Consider the following 16,851-nt stretch of genomic DNA (forward strand, 5'->3'; position numbering starts at 1 on the left):
CCTAAAGGACCACAGATTCTCAGGAGGCTTTCCTCACAGAAACAGAAATCTCATGAAGCCTTATTTCTGGAAGGGGCTGATACAATTAATGAAAAACCAGCACATGTATGCCAGTTTCCAACTGAATTTTTACTTCTTTTTTTCCTTCTTCCCCCTAAAACATAAGATCTTTTAAATGATGCTGAAAGTAAAATAAAATAAAATAAAATAAAGAATCAGAGAAAATAGCTCTATCTTACATCTATTCACTAACTGAGAGAACTAATTTAAAAACTACCTAAACATGTTTCAAGAAGGTTCAAGACAATTTCACATCAAACAACTAAGTACCAGTAAAGTTAGAGGAAGTATTAGTGACGTGTGATAGGTAGGAAAATTTCAAGATGAGGATGGTATGATGCGGTGTGTGTTCATATGGGGGGTGGGGGAAGGGTCCATAGAACATTTAAGAGCTAAGATATAGGATGAACAAGATGATCAAGCCCATTCAAGGAAGGCATTGGGAATTATACATCACTTCTATATATCCTGAATATATATCTTGTTAAGTTAACTATATCTATTACTTGTGATTGGATGTTTTCTTCTAATTGAGAAGTGCCACTTGTAGTTCACCTACTCAGAAGCCTTTCCTGAAAATGGACATGAGCAGTATCTCAGGTTGATCATATAAAGAGAGGGTCACATTTTTTTAAACATAAAGCAGTGGCTTGCTAAGGACCCAAGAGAACTCGGGGTGACTGCACAAAGAATTTTTTTTTTCAATCTGCCTCACTCTTGTATTCCCAGGTGACCCATGAATGTGGAAGTGAAATACTGTATTCTATCAAGTGCTCTACCCAGTATGAGTGTGTAAGTGGAAATGGAGTACTTGCCTGCCATGTAATATGTCATGCTGAAACCAAGTCTTATTGTTTATAAAAACAGCAAGCTGAATTAAAAGTTACTGATAGAATGGGATAAAATATTTCCAAATGCTATATCTGAAGGTATATTAATATTCCAAATAGAAATCCTAAAAATTAGCAACAATAAAAGCAAACAATACAATTTAGAACTAGGTAAAATAGGTAATGAATCTCCAAAGATTTATATATGACCAATAAACACATAATTATCACTCATCATTATCATAATATAACTAATCATTAAGGAAATACAAATAAAAACTGTAGTGAAATGCTACTTCACATTTGTTAGGATGGCTACTTAACATGAATTACCTTGCTCCAGCCCTTTGAAATGTCACACACACAAAAAAGAAATCAGATGCTTTCCCTAATGTGCAAAAACTAGGGAGAAATGGGTAACAGGAGGCTCTCTAGATGAAGAAGAGATCCTATAGAGGAGCAGTTAAGGAGACCTATATGAGGGGATGGGAGGGGGGAGGAGGGAAACTCTTTAAAGCACATGATGTACTTAAACAAACATATCAAAGTTAATCAGGAAACCGAGCATGGGAAGGAGGGAGGGGGAGGGGAGGGGTTAGGGATTGGGTAAGGGCTGACTGGGTGATGTGTGTATGTATATCTCAAGTGTTTTTTTTTTTTTTTTCCTATTAAGAAGTATGACTGCAATGCACAAATAAAAATTTATTAAAAAATAAAACCAGCAAGCTGCATTCAATGACAGCTCTGTAGAAGTTGAAAATTTTTCATGTGGACCCAAGTAGCATTCTCTAGGGACGCACCCCCAACGCTGCAGTGATAAGCAGGGGACACCAGTGTCCAGTGGGGCCCTGGAAATAGGAGAGGAGAGCCGAGGCTGCCTCCAGGCACTCCTGGGGAAGGCAATGTGCAACCACTAGCTGGGGTGCATGTGTGATGCTTCACTGTTTACAGACAGGTAAAAGAACCATAATTGTAGGTCTCTTCCATGTAGCAAAGTAAAATATAATTAGATTAAAATCTGGAGCAGGAAGTGGTGGCACATACCTGTAATTCCAGTACGTGGGAGGCTGAGAAAGGAGGATCACTGGTTTCTGACCCGCCTCAGCAACATAGTGATATTCTCAGTAATTTATTGAGACTGTTTCCAAATAAAAAGCAAGATAGAACGGATAGAGCTAGGAGTATAGCTGGCAGGTAGAATGCCTCCAGGTCTAATCCCTAGTACTACACACACACACACACACACACACACACACACACACACACACACAATTTGCCAGGGAGCTATAAATATAACTAATTTATTTTACTAATTACTAATGGCATTTTTAAAATTTTCACCTCTGAGAAGAGGAAAAAGAGATGAAGTAGTTGATGCTGGTAAAAATAGGAGAAAACTTTGGTAAATGGAAAACATGTTTAAGAGAAATGTCCGAAAGTGAAAGAAAAAAATGAATCAGAAAAAATTAATTTCAAAAAAAATTATTTAAATTATGTTGCCAGGCACAGTGATACATGTAATTCAGCATTCAGGAAGCAGAAACCAGAGGATCACTCTTCGAAGACAGCCTCAGCTACTTAGATAGCCTTTTGCAACTCATTGAGATTCTGTTTCAAAAAGAAAAAGAAAAAAAAAATAGGGCTGAGGGTGTAGCTCGGAGGCACAATGCCCCTGCATTCCATCCCCAGTACTGCAAAAAAAAAAAAAAAAAAAAAGACACATTATCTTGAAATAAAGATATATAAATTAGATTCACCATTTTTATTTGTAATGAAAAAGTTTGTGTTTATCAGGAATCATTTAATTAGGAAATATTATTGATTCATGCTTGAAGGTCACCAATAACCAAGTGATAATTTTTTAAATAAAACCCTTTAAACTAGGAAAATCTTGGTATAAAAAAAATACTAGCAGTAAATAATATTGCCAACTAATTATAGAGCTATCTAAATGCCCGATATAAAAACAAATCTTGACAATAAAGATAAAGAACAATTAAAGAAATTTAAACCTATAGCTTATGCTGTACTCTGAAATCAAAACTTATGAATAACCTATTAAACTATACAAACAAAAAAGATTTGAAAATCAAGTCTTTATGTATTACAATAATATAAAACAGTTATATTTAACAAGTAAAAGGTTCTTATAAATAAATACAATTTTAAAAAATGAAAAGAAGCCAAGTAAGCTACTCAAAACAGACATGCAAATACCTAGCATATAGGAAAAGATTCGTTTCTCTAAATGCAACTTTACTAAATACCAGTGGCATATTAATTATTTATCTGGCCATCAGTTAATAGACATTTGGATTGTTTCCACTTTTAGCTATATGAGTGATGCTACTGTAAACATTCACAGATTTTTGTGTGGGTAAATGATTTCAATTCTCTTGTGTATTTACTCAGGTGTGGAATTTCTGGATCATCTGGTAAGTTTCTATATTTAACATTTTGAGGAAGTGCTCAACTATTTTTCAAAACAGCTATAACATTTTACAATTCTAAGAGCAGTATATGAAAATTCCAGTTTCTCAACATTCTCTTTTATGCTTATGTTTGTTTGTTTATACCATATTAATGACTAGGCTATGGTATCTCATTGTGTTTTCTATGTCAATACCTTATTTTCAATAATCAATAATAAGCATAAAAGTCACAAAAACAGCTGAAGATTAAACATCACAAGCCTTCTAGACCTAACAGGCATCAATAGAATTCTACTTAACAAAATAGGATACATGTCCCTCTCACATTTACAATAACTATTGTTTAGGATATAATGTTAATGAATACATGAAGGCTTAATAAATATAATAAAACTAAATAATATGAAGTGCTGTTTTTAACCACAAGGGCATTAAAATGGAGCTCAAGGAAACTTGAGAAATTTCCTAATATGTGGAAATTAAATAGAGTACTCTTACATAGCAAATGGGCCAAAGAAGAAATTATAAGAAAAATCAGAACACACTTCAATATGAATGAAAACAAAAATACACATAAATACTTAGGGGATAATTCTAGTGTTACTTAGGAAAATTCCATAGCTCTAAATAATCACTTAAAAAAAATATCTCAAGTGATAACCTAAACTTTCACTTAGAGAAGCCAGGAAAGCAAACTATATCCAAAGCAATTAGAAAGAAGGAAGCAATAAATTAGCATATAAAGAAGTATCATAGAGAATTAAAAATCTATAAGATGAATAATAAAATTGACAAAGCTTTTAAATAGATTGACCAACAAAAAATATAATCCAAATTATTAAAGTAAGAATGATAGGCATCAATTTCACATTTATATAAATATAAAAATTAAAAAGGAAATTGTGAACAACATGAAAAAATGTATGGTAACAAATCAAATAACTTAAGTGAAATGGACAATATCCAAAATTTAAATTAAGTTAGCAACCCAAACCTTTCTGCACAAAACATAATGATCAAATATTTTTACTGGTGAATTTTGCCAAATCCTGAAAGTAAGAATCCACAGTAATATGTCACAAATTCTTCCAAAAAGCAAAAGAGGAAGGAATACTTTCCAACTCATTGTATAAGGCCAGTATTGCTACAGTACAAAAGCCAGACAATGACAGCACAAGAAAACTACTGGCCAGTATCTCCTATGAATATAGATGCAAACATTCTTAATAATATACTAAGAAACTGAATCCAGTCAAACATTAAAGGAATTTTACATAATGACTACCTAGTCTTTATTTCAGAAGTACAAGGTCGATTTACCACACATAAAGATCAATGTAATATCTATTTGGCAATTTAGTGAGACCCTCAGAAACTTAACAAGATCTTGTCTCAAGTAAGAAAATAAAAAGGTCTGGGGGTGTGGCTCAGAGGTAAAGTGTCCCTGGGTATAACCTCCATTACAAGAAAAAAAACTTTCAGTGTAATTAAATACTATATTGATGGAATAAAAGTTGAAAGAACCTACACAATCATTTCAATAGAGATAGAAGAAGCATTTAGTAAGATCCAAACATCCTCTCGTGATCATCTCATTCAGCAAACTAGAAAAAGAAGTCAGCTTTCTTGGCTTGACAAAACCCCACAGCTAACATCACAATTACTGTGTGAAAGGTCAGACAACTTTATCCCTAAATTCAAAAATAAACCAATGATATTTATTTGTGTCATTTCAGTTCAGTATTATACCACAGAGCCTACCCATAGCAATTAGATTTAAAAAAATCAAAGGCATCCAGATTAGAAAAGAAAAATATAAAATTATAATGCACCAAAGGTGACATGATCTTGTATATCAAAAATCTAGGATAGCTACTAAAATATCAATACTAATACATAAGTTCAGTAAAGCTGTTTACTGATAAAAGATCCATATAAAATAATCAACTGGCTCTCTCTACCTTAGTATTGAACAATACAAAAATTAAATAAAGGAAAAAAATTCATATTCAATAGTATCAAGAATAAACTACTTAAGAATAAATTTAACAGTAGTTATGCAAGACCAGTGTATTAGCTTTTTTTGCTGCTATAACAAATTATCACAAACTTAGTGAAATAAAATAATATTATTTTAAAACAGGGTATGGTGGTGCACACTTGTAATCCCAGCATTTGGGAGACTGAAACAGGAGGATAGCAGTTTGCGAACAGCCTCAGCTACTTAGGGAGGTCCTCTGCAACTTAGTGAGATCCTGTTTCCAAATACAGAATAAAAAATAGGGCTGGGGGTATAGCTCGAAGGTAGAATGCTCCTGGGTTTCATCCCCAGAACCACTATATATATATATATATATTGTGGTTCTAGAGGCAAGAAGATGAAAATAAGTTTCACTGGCTGAAGTCAAGGTGTTAGAGGACATTTAGATGATTACAGAGGGACAACCTGGACAATCTAGCATACTCTTATTTACATCAGCAAATTAGAAACCTTAATTCCAGCTGCAACTTTAATGTTCTCTTGTCAAATAACATATCAACAGGTCTCCACATTGTCTTACTTCATTGTTTCTATTTTTTTGTCATTGTTGAAAACGTGACAATCTAAATAATAAAATGTGGGAACTCTTAAGTTATATTTCTTTCTCCATAGAATGTTGTTGGTGCTTGCGTTAGTCATTTTGTGTTGCTAAAACAAAATACTAGAGGTTGAGTGGTTGTTTAAAAAAAAAGGTTTATTTAGCTCATAGTTCCTAAGAACTAAGAGGATAATATCAGCCGCGGCTTCTGCTAAGGACTTCATGACAGAAGAGATCATATGGTAGCAGTATGAGAGAAGGATGAGGAAAGGGAGAGGAAGAGAAGGAGAGGAAGAGAAAGAAGAGAAGGATAGAAAGAAGGAGAAGAGGGAAAGGAGAGGGAGAGGAAGGGAGGGAGGGAGGGAAGGAGGTTGGAGAGAGGGAGTGAGAGAAATACCTTCTAAGGAAGAGGAAGAAAGTCCAGTAGGCCCAGAGACCTAGTTTGTTTTCAAAACTAGACCTAGATAAGAACCTTGCCTCTGCCAAATGACAATCGTGCTACTTTTACCAAACGCTTACTCTGAGTTCAGGGCTGTGCTAAATGCTTTACAAGAATCTTCCTATGCAACCATCATGAAGACCTTATGAAGTTGCCTATCATCGTTTCAAATGAGCAACTGAGGCGAAATAAAGTGACAAATTAGGTACTTTGTCACGCTTATACTTTAAAGTAAGAGTTTCTCATTTTGAGACAGAAATAGGAGGATCATAGTTTCAAGGCCTGCCTCAGCAACTTAGTGAGGCCCTCAGCAACTTAGGGAGACACTGTTTCAAAATAAAAATGATAATCAGGGTTGGAGTATAGGTTAGAGGTAGAATGCTACTGGGTTCAATCCCCAGTAACCCTTTCCCCCTCAATATTCCATCTTATGTACAACCAGATTTGATTACTGACTGAAGGAAAAATTTGGAGCGGTCTTTCCATGTTTCTTTCTTTACCTATGGTGCATTCAAGTTTACTTTAGAGACTAATGAACACGTACAGCCTCAGCTGCCAAGCCATTCAGACTTAAGTGATTAGTAGAAAAAAATATGTCTTGACTGTGTCACATTTCAGTAGAGAATGAGCAGCCCTACTCCATCATAAAACTATGCCACTGTGACCTTTGGTCCTGAACACAGAGGAAGGAAGAAATAAAAAGAAAAATGTTACTCTCCGTTTCGCCACAACTGGGAGTTCTACTTTCATTCACATTTCACAGACCAAAATTAAGAATTATGGCCTTAATTCAACTGTAGAGGAGACAGGAATGCTGTGTCCTGAGGAAAGGGAGGGAGAAGAAGCAGTGTGTGAAAACAAGGTATTATCACTGCTACACACACCTGCAGTACAGGACACAGAATTTATTTTCTTTTGGAGTAGAACTTATTTTTTGTGTATGTGTGGTACTAGGGGTGGCACCAAGGGGCCTTTTTCTTCAGGCTATACACCTAGCCCTATTTTATTTTCTATTTAAAAACAGAGCCTCGCTCGTTTGCTGAGGCTGACTTTGAACCTATGATCCTCCTGTCTCAGTCTCCCAAGTACTGGGATGACAGGCTTGATCCAGCTTGCCCAGCTATGAGGACACAGAGTTTAAGTGGCAACCTCTGTCAGTGGTCCAGCCAGTCCTTCTAGAACACTGACTCAGCTAAAGGGACTCGCTTTTAAAATTTCCTTCCAGGATGTTAACAGTTCAAATATTAAGTGAACAAATACTATATATATGGACATTGCCATACAGAAAAAAAAATGAGTGAGGAATGGTCTATTCAGAAATAATTAGGTGACTCAAGAGCAGCTACACTATTTGCAAAAATGTATCAAGCTAGAACCAGCACTTGCAATGTTGGTTTCGCTGGGAAAATGTAGTTTGTGCTGAGCAGTGGTACTATGGGAAATATTCATTTTATTCTTAACACTTTTCTCTGTGCTGATCATGCATTATTTCTAGGATTAGACCAAAAAAAAATGCTATTGCATTCATTGCTTAGCCCCATCATACAAGTGACAACTATATTAAAAACAAAAGCATAATACGCCTCTTCAAGAAATATAAAGTAGAATGTGATTATTTAACAAATGCATGTAAAAATCATCTTTTCTAAAACCTAAGGAAGTCTCCGTATTTTGGAAGAATCTATCTCTGCAGCTCAGAACAAAGCAGGGCATCAAAATCCTAGGGAGATTATTTAGCATTCTCTTCATTATGCTTTGAAATGTGAACATTTAGGTGAGTGCTTATACCAAAACAAAAAGGTTGTCCATGATTCTTTTTAAAATAACCAAATGATATACTTGTCAAGATACGTTACGAGTATAGTTTTAGGCACTACGTAAATACACAGATAGGCAGCTCGTAAAGGGGGAGAGAGTACAAGGTATTTTGGAGAGGTCCATTTATTCGCAATTCACAAATCAGCTCATAAGGGTGGAAGTTATGTTGAACAGGATGCTGTCAGCTCTGTTTCTGCCTCAGGCAGTGAACTCAGGATAAAATGCTGCTCTGTGAAATTGTTTAAACCCCTAATCCCGCTGCTTTCATGTATAGAGATGTGTGGGGAGATGCATGCTGTTTCACTTAATAAGCTGTGGTCATGCAGGGGAAAACGCAACCCCAAGCATCAGTAAACTGGACAGTATGTTTACACGCAAAGTGATGTCGCTGCTATTGAATAGTTTCCTGCTAAAGGTAAAGACCAGCTAATGTATTATTAAGGTAGTATCCTGGGAGCTTTACCGATCTGTTGATATTAACCTGGAGACTGATACGCCACTCTGTGTTTTAGTTGCTCAAAGCTACTCCAAATGGGTCGGCAATAAGAAAACATGCCTGTGGTTAAAGGTCAAAGGCTATATATACTTTACATTTCAAACAAAACAAAGACTATTTTAAAAAGTAATTTAGGAGTGTTTCTGGCCAAAAAAAATGGTTTTATTCTAAAACTTAATCCAAACCTAAAAAAGGGAAAATATGCAGAGTTCAGTCTCTTCATTTTTTTCTTGGTGCACTGTAGTCATACATCTTAATAGAGTACAAGATGGTGGAGGCAACATGCACACATCACTCAATTAGCCTTCCCCAGTTCCTGCCCCATTCCCTCCCTCCTCTCTCCTTCTCATGTTTAGCTTTGTGATTGACCTTGATATGCTTGTGAATGTCCATCATGTACATTAGGAAACTTCCCTTTGCCCCCCTCCATTTCCCCTCAAATGAGTTAAGTCGCCTCATTTGCTCATCTATAGTTTCCCCTTCCTTGTCTAGAGTTCCTCCTATGACCCATTTTCTCCCTAGCTTCCACATTTTAGGGAGAGCTTCCAATTTCTTGTTTTTTGTGACTGACTAATCTCACTTAGCAAAATGTTCTCCAATTCCATTCATTTCCCTGTAAATGACATAATTTTGTTTTTCTTTATGGCTGGGTAAAATTCCATTGTGTACATATCCCATAGTTTTGTAATCCATTCACTGTTGATGGAGATCTTGGCTGATTCCCTAGTTTGGTCTCTTATCAGTAAAAAATATAGCATGTGTTTGGCACAATTATTAAAGGAATATTTACATTTTAAAGGGTAAAAACAGCTGGATAACATATTTTTCATATTAATTGTATTCATTTGTTTATTAGCTTACAAATGTTTTTTATGTTTAGCTCTTATGTCAGGTAAAAACTCTGACATCAAAATCAATTCTTTCTTAACTGTTTTATGGCAATTTTGAGCTATATTTTGGATTCTCAAAATTTCTATCAAGAAATGAGTAACAATAACAGGTAACACTTATTAAGCCTAGAAGTCAGCCACAGCATTTGCAATTTTTCAATAGGTTAGCTTTTCCAATCAGTCTACAAAGTGTAACTCCCATTTCACAGATGAGACAACTGAGGGGAGGAGCAAAGTTGAAGCTAGGATTCCAGTGGCCCCGAACGTTGACCCAGGGGTTGAGTGTGCAACATGGCTTTAACTTGCTATGGGGTACCTTACACTCCCACCTCGTGTCATCAAACATCTTACTCCTTCCATGGTACAAAGATGGCAGCTAAAGCCGGGCATGGTGGTGCATGCTTGTAATCCTAGAGCTTGGGAGGCTGAGACAGGAGGAGCTCAGAGGTTCAAAGCCAGACTCAGCTACTGAGTGAGGCTCTCAGAAACTTAGTGAGACCCTGTTTCCAAATAAAAATATAAAATAGGTCTGGGAGTATAGCCCAGAGGTAGAAAAACCCCTGGGTTCCATCCCCAGTACCACATACACAAAAAAATGACATCCACACTCACTCCCTGCATTGCACTTATCCTTTTTAGCAGCCAAGAGTCACTTTCAACAGCTGATCCATCAGTCTTCAGAGTAAATGCAAAGGGTGCTCTGTCTTACCCATGTATGGTTGCCATCTAGTGGTGAATGTCATGTAATTTGTAACAGCAAATTACTCTGATAAATTACCCTAGCTCTGGGCTACTCTAATCTGTAAGGCAGTAGTTTTCCAGGAGCTACTCCATTGTGCAAACAAGTGCTGAGGTTAAACAACTCTATACCTTGTTTATACAAGTAAACAGACACTAAGTACACCACACAACCATAAGGCACAAGCAATAAATTAATCATGCTAATAAAAACAACCACCTATGAACTTACCAAATTGAATCAGTAACACGTAGATACACAGGCACATCTACCCCACATCAGAACAACCAGGACTGTGAGCTTATCCAACAGAGCACAAAATGAAGCTTCCTTCTCACCAGAGAATCACAAAAGGACTAGCATGCTCATAGGGGTTACTATGGTACCCTGATCCCATCACCTGGTCACACATAATGAGCCTTACCCAGAAAAAGCTCCATGGCAATGAACCTTCTTTCCTCTGTCCCCAGGTTTCATCTCAGTGCAGACTGCCCTGCCCATGACAATGACAAAGGGCCCACTTCAAGCTGACACTCTAACACTGACACCAGTCTGGACCTTGGCCTAGAAGAGGCTCTCGCAATGACAGCTGTGGGCACTGAACAAGTTCTTCAGCTGGTTCATAATTTTATCTGACCACCTGAAGGCCCTCTAGTTTGTATCCGCTCAATGCCTTTGCTCTCAGTTCAGCCTTCTGAACCCTATGGCCACCATAACCTTTCTTTCTTCTTTCTTTCATTCTTTCTTTTTTCTTTTTTCTTTTTTTTTTTTTTTTTTTTTTTTTTTTTTGGTGGTACTGGGGTGAAACCCAGGGGCTTTTCTACCTCCAGGCTATACTTCCAGATCTATTTTATACTTTATTTGGAAACAGGGTCTCACTAAGTTGCTGAGAGCCTCACTAAGTAGCTGAGGCTGGCTTTGAACCTGTGCGATCCTCTTCTCTCAACCTCCCAAGCGCTAGGATTACAAGCGTGCGCCACCACGCCCAGCTCACCATAACCCTTTCTTAGCCTTTCTGTAATCTTGTGTGAATTGTGATGTGTGACCTGAGCATTATAGGTACTAGATATTAAGATTAGGATGGGATAAAGTAACTCGTGATTTTCTGGCTTGTGACTATCAGGTGACACACATGTACTTGGTGAATAGTAGTTGGTTGAAGTGGTATAGCTCGTGAATTTATTGTAAGTCAATAAATCCTGTCATTGTCCAAAGACACCAATGTGTTTGGTTGGTCCATGTTAACAGCATAGCTCACACAAGACAATGATACACAAGTCCCGATAAAGAACATAAAAACTTAGATTCAAGCAAGAACCAATTCTACTATAACAAATGTATGGTGATGATCCTGTATGCATTATTTTGAATGTATCATTTATATAATGTTTAGTATGGCAATGATCCTATGATCATGTATATGTTATTATGAATAGATAAGGCCTTTGGCAGACTCATATTAAAAGTTTTAGATGCATAGTATTTGTATAAATCTTACACTTAAAATCTTTCCAACTGGGTAAGGCAGCACACACCTATAATCCCAGCTACCCTGAATGCTGAGGCAGGAGGATTACAGCTTCAAGGTCAGCCTTAGCAACTTAGTAAGATCCTATCTCAAAATAAAAATGAAGCCAGGCGTGGTGATGCATACTTGTAATCCCCGTGCTTGGGAGGTTGAAACAGGAGGATCACACAGGTTCGAAGCCAGTCTTAGCTACTTAGTGAGGCTGTCAGCAACTTAGTGAGACCCTGTTTCCAAATAAAGTATAAAATAGGTCTGGGAGTATACCCCGGAGGTAGAAAAGCTCCTGGATTCTACCTCCAGTACCACAAAAATAAAAACATAAAAATATCAATGTCTGGGAATGTAGCACAATGGTAGAACTCCACTAGGGTCAATACCTGGTACAAGAAAAAAAAAAAAAAAACTTTTTACTTTCATTTTTTTAGTTATATATGTTAGAAAATGTCATTATTATAATAAATTTAATAAAAACAATCATTATTAAGGGAAAGATGTGGTCAACATTCTTGAAAATAAACATAAACTAGAAAAGCAACAAGGCTTCCGTAGACTGGTAAGAGCATGGACAGAGACTTGCTGCTGTTTCGATTTGGGATGTTATCTATCTTTTTTGCCTGTTTGTTTTTATGTTCCCCACTTTGATCCTGTAAATAATTATTCTTCTTTCAACCCATTTTACTCCATGGAATCCAGTTTTACATGCACCTGGCAAATCTTTGCTCCCACCTGTTTCAAAATCTATTTCCTCTGTCAATTTCAACCAGCAGGCTTAAACCCATATACAAACTGATGTGGCTTAGCAGGTCTAAATGCTAGATTTTATGTAACCATTTTTGTGTGTGTGTGGTTCTGGGAATGAAACCCAGAAGCATTCTACCATCAAGCAACACCCCTATTTTTATTTCTTATTTTGAAACAGGGTCTCACTGGGTTGCAAAGGGCCTACGTAGCTGAGGCTGTCCACAAACCTGATCGTCCTATCTCAGCCTCCCAAATTCTGGAATTATAAGAAGTGTGTGCCACCATGCCCAGTTTATCCAACCATTTTAAAGTAACTTTCAATATTGATTAATATATTATAAGATGGGTCCCAATAGTTGGATTATTGATGTATTTCATGTTTTCCATCTACACATCTTATATATTATATTTTGCTCTTTTTAAAAATACATCTGAGTTCCAGTTTTTAGACTCTCTTAGTTGTTAGGCTTATGTATCATAAACACATAAGATGTTTATGCATCTATTTAGAACTAATAACTAAAGTCTATTTTATCTCCCTCTTCTCAGAAAATTTAACAAGTCTAAAAACTAACTTTTTTTTCTGTCTTTCCTTACTTTTCTTTTCATATTTGTTTTTTGTAAGGTTTTAAAAATAGAGTTATGAGCCGGATTTGGTGGTAAACACTTGTAATTCCAGTACTTGGGAGGCTGAGGCAGGAGGAGCATAGGTAGGTTCAAGGCCAGCCTTAGCAACACAAGGCCCTCTACAACTTAGCAAGACCATGTTTCAAAATAAAAAAATTAAAATAAAATAGGACTGGATGTGTAGCTCAGAAGTAGAAGGCCCCTGGATTCCATCACCAATGCCAAAAAATAAATGAATAAATGAATGAATGAGTGAATAGAGTCAGCCAGGCATGGTGGTGCATGCTTGTAATCCCAGTCTTTGGGAGGCTGAGACAGGAGATCGCAGATTTGCAGCCATCGTCAACTACTTAGTGAGGCCCTCTGCAACTTAGTGAGACCCTGTTTCAAAACAAAGAATAAAATAAGGCTAGAGGTATAGCTTGGGAGTAGAAAGCCCCTGGGTTCAGTCCCCAGTACTACAAAATAAATAAATAAGTAAATAAATAAATAAATAAATAAATAAATAAATACAGAGTTGTAAAACTTCTAAAGATAAGAATAAAAGAATTTTAAAGTCAATTTTTAATTTTTTTCTGTTATTATATCTAGTCTGGGTCTCTCCTCCATTTTTATCAGATGTTTAATAAGGTTTATTTAATAAAAATCCATTCTTTTGTAAAAAATTCCAGATACATATTTAGGTCCTCATACATGGACTATCAACTGCTTCTAAATTGCTCAGGTTTATCTTTCTGTTTCCTACTCATTTCTCTACAAGTTTTCCAAGGAATTCATTGAATTATTGAAGTTTATTCTTTTATTAATTGTTCTCCTAAAAAACTGGCAACTATATCCTTTTTATTATAATTTGTTAATTTATATTTTATGTTGTTCTTTTCTCTTGCTTTTCTTTATTTTGTTGACTCGTTTTTACTTTTATTTATTCAATTCATTATTTTCTTTTTGTTCTTGTTTAATTAGCTATTAATTTTATTAATTTTATTCTAAATACAGCTTTGGATATATTTGGAAGAATACAGTAGCAGTGATTTTTTTGCCAACTAAGCACTAACAGTTTATAGATTCTCTTTGACTCAGTATTCACTTACATATCTTTACTATTTCAAGCTTTATTGTATATCTAGTTATTAATTTCTTGTCATTTACTTTTTCATTGAATTTGAATCAAAATTAAAAGATAATATTTCTACCATGAGGAAATCATTTATGCTATATTTAGGGAGCAGATGCGTGCCTTTTCACAAATCAAACCATGAACGGTCTCAAAGCATGTGTACACCCTTTTTGTGAAGTACAAAGTTCAATTTACTAAAAATTCATTTACTATTTTATTAATTCCTTTTGTTCTAGTATAATTTTGTTTCACAAATTAATTGCTGAAAGGGATACTTCAACATCTTTGACTGTATGATTATGATTTTGTCACTATCATTTTGTTTTTATAAAATCTTTTGTTTTATATATTTCAAGACCATGTTATCTGAATCTTCTTTTTTTGGTAGTATTGGGGTTCCTGGAAACTCCTCTACCTCCGGGCTACACTCCCAGACCTATTTTATATTTTTATTTGGAAAGAGGGTCTCTTAAGCCAGCAAGGCTGGCTTCAAACCAGCACGATCCTCCTGTCTCCTCCTTAAATGACAGTTACCATCGCTCTTTCTTACCTGTCAATCTTTCTTTGTCTGATAGGGACATTATGTACCTGTTGTATTTGTTGTTTATGCATTTGTGATGATTATCACACATGAAACAGGGCAATAAAAAATAAAGTGGGCCAGTCCTATCAAGTAGGATTGACCCTCAAAGAACACTTGGGTTACGTTACCGTGGCTTTAATGATGGCTATTGTCATAATTGAGAACACATCCAGCTAGAAGTTATAAAAATACTCAGCCAGTAAGGACAAAAACTAAAAAGAATATATAGGAGTTTATTTTTCTTATGAGGAGGGCATAAGTAGTAAGCAAATGTTAGTATATATTGAATCTACGCTACATGTCTACCAAGGAAGCAAACTCTACCTGACCCCATAATTAGGAAGACTATGTGAGGAAGACTTTGATTGTATTCAGTAACTAAAGAGTCAGTTCCAATTAAAGTACAATACTTAAATAAAATGTATTTTATGTTAGATTTTTAAATTATAAATGAATATAGTAATCCAGGCATGGTGGCGCACGCTTGTAATCCCAGCATTCAGGAGGCTGAGACCAGAGGATTGCGGTTCACGGACAGCCTCAGCTTCTTAGTGAGGCCCTCTGCAACTTAGTGAGACCCTGTTTCAAAATAAAAGAATAAAAATAGGGCAGGCGGGTGTAGCTCAGAGGTCAAATGCCCTTGGGTTCCATCCCCAACCCCACCAAAAAAAAAAAAAAAGAATATAGAAAATATTATCTTCAACAATGAACTATTATATTGACTAATTTATATAAGCCATAGTAAAATTTAAATGTCACAAATTTAAATTTCAGAAAGCATAAATTGTAACAACTTTTAAGACATCAACATGATATATATATACATATATATGTGTAGAGAGGTATACATAAACATATTTTAAATGCATGTAGTCTTCAGTGCTGATTTGTATACAATTATAATTATACAATTATAGAATGTTTGGGGTGTGAAATATAAACTCCTTAAGAATTTATATCTCTCCCAAATAAACCAAATATTTTACATGGTTTCTAATAACCATTTATTTTTTTACATTAATTTTGCAATGAAACCATTTGATATTCAATATCCCTCACTTAAAAATGTTTATGATTAAACATATTTCTCCTACTACTATTGTCTCATGAGACTAAAAAAAAAGCTACTTGGGTAGCAGCATTTTATTACAATTCCACCATAAGAAAGCACTGAATGTAAATTCATATTATAAGTGAATAATGATGTATCTCACCTCATTTTAATTTCAGTAATTGAGTGGGGAAACTGGAAGATCTATTAAAAGGACCATTGCTGGTCAAGCACTAATGAGAAAATCTCTGAGTCACTGGCTGTCATGGTAACAGGGCATTATCAAAATCTGATTAGTATGCCCGGTAGCTACATAAGTGATAGGCTACACTTCTAATTGTGTTGTCTCTGCTTGCAGGATGGGCTTTATGTTTCTCAGAGGTGAGAGGGTGGCATAGTTCTGTTTATCAGAGATGGAATGCACTACATATTCATAAATTAAGTTCTAGCATCTAGTACTTAGGATAAATTAAACTTTGGAAAATGTTTCAAGAATTCAAATTAAATATAAATTTAGTTCATTCTTGTCATTAACTTATAGTTTCCAAATAAGTTTATCACATTTCATTGACTTTAATACCAAAGATAAATAAAAATGGAGCAATGAAAAAGAAATTTAGCAAAAACACAAGAATGAATCAATAGGGAGTCCTCCTAAGGGGGAGAAAATATCCTGAATGGGATAGTTTAGCAACTGCACCAAGAAATACAAATGTTCAAAAAAGATGAGACCAGACAGAGGTAGAAAGAGGCAAACCCAAGAGTGTTAAAAAGGGTTAAGAATAAGGACAAGCCGAGAGCCCCTGGACTGTTGGCAGAGTTGAACACAGAAACCGTGGGCAGAAGCAGTGCCTCTGTGTGTTTAGCAAAGTCCTTTCTGTGCCTTTGGTCTTTGGGGTACAAAATGTCAGTGGACTCTGA

The 16,851-nt window shown here is 35.6% G+C and overlaps 1 protein-coding gene across 1 annotated transcript in view; it reads right to left on the reverse strand.

Moving 5' to 3' along the window:
* SPAG16 (sperm associated antigen 16) overlaps positions 1 to 16,851 on the reverse strand; it is a gene marked incomplete at both ends in the record, with an annotated part of 820,178 nt that overhangs the window by 487,416 nt on the left and 315,911 nt on the right. The window lies entirely within an intron of this gene.

The sequence above is a fragment of the Muscardinus avellanarius genome (assembly GCF_963383645.1).
Source record: "Muscardinus avellanarius genome assembly, chromosome: 2".
NCBI lineage: Eukaryota > Metazoa > Chordata > Mammalia > Rodentia > Gliridae > Muscardinus > Muscardinus avellanarius.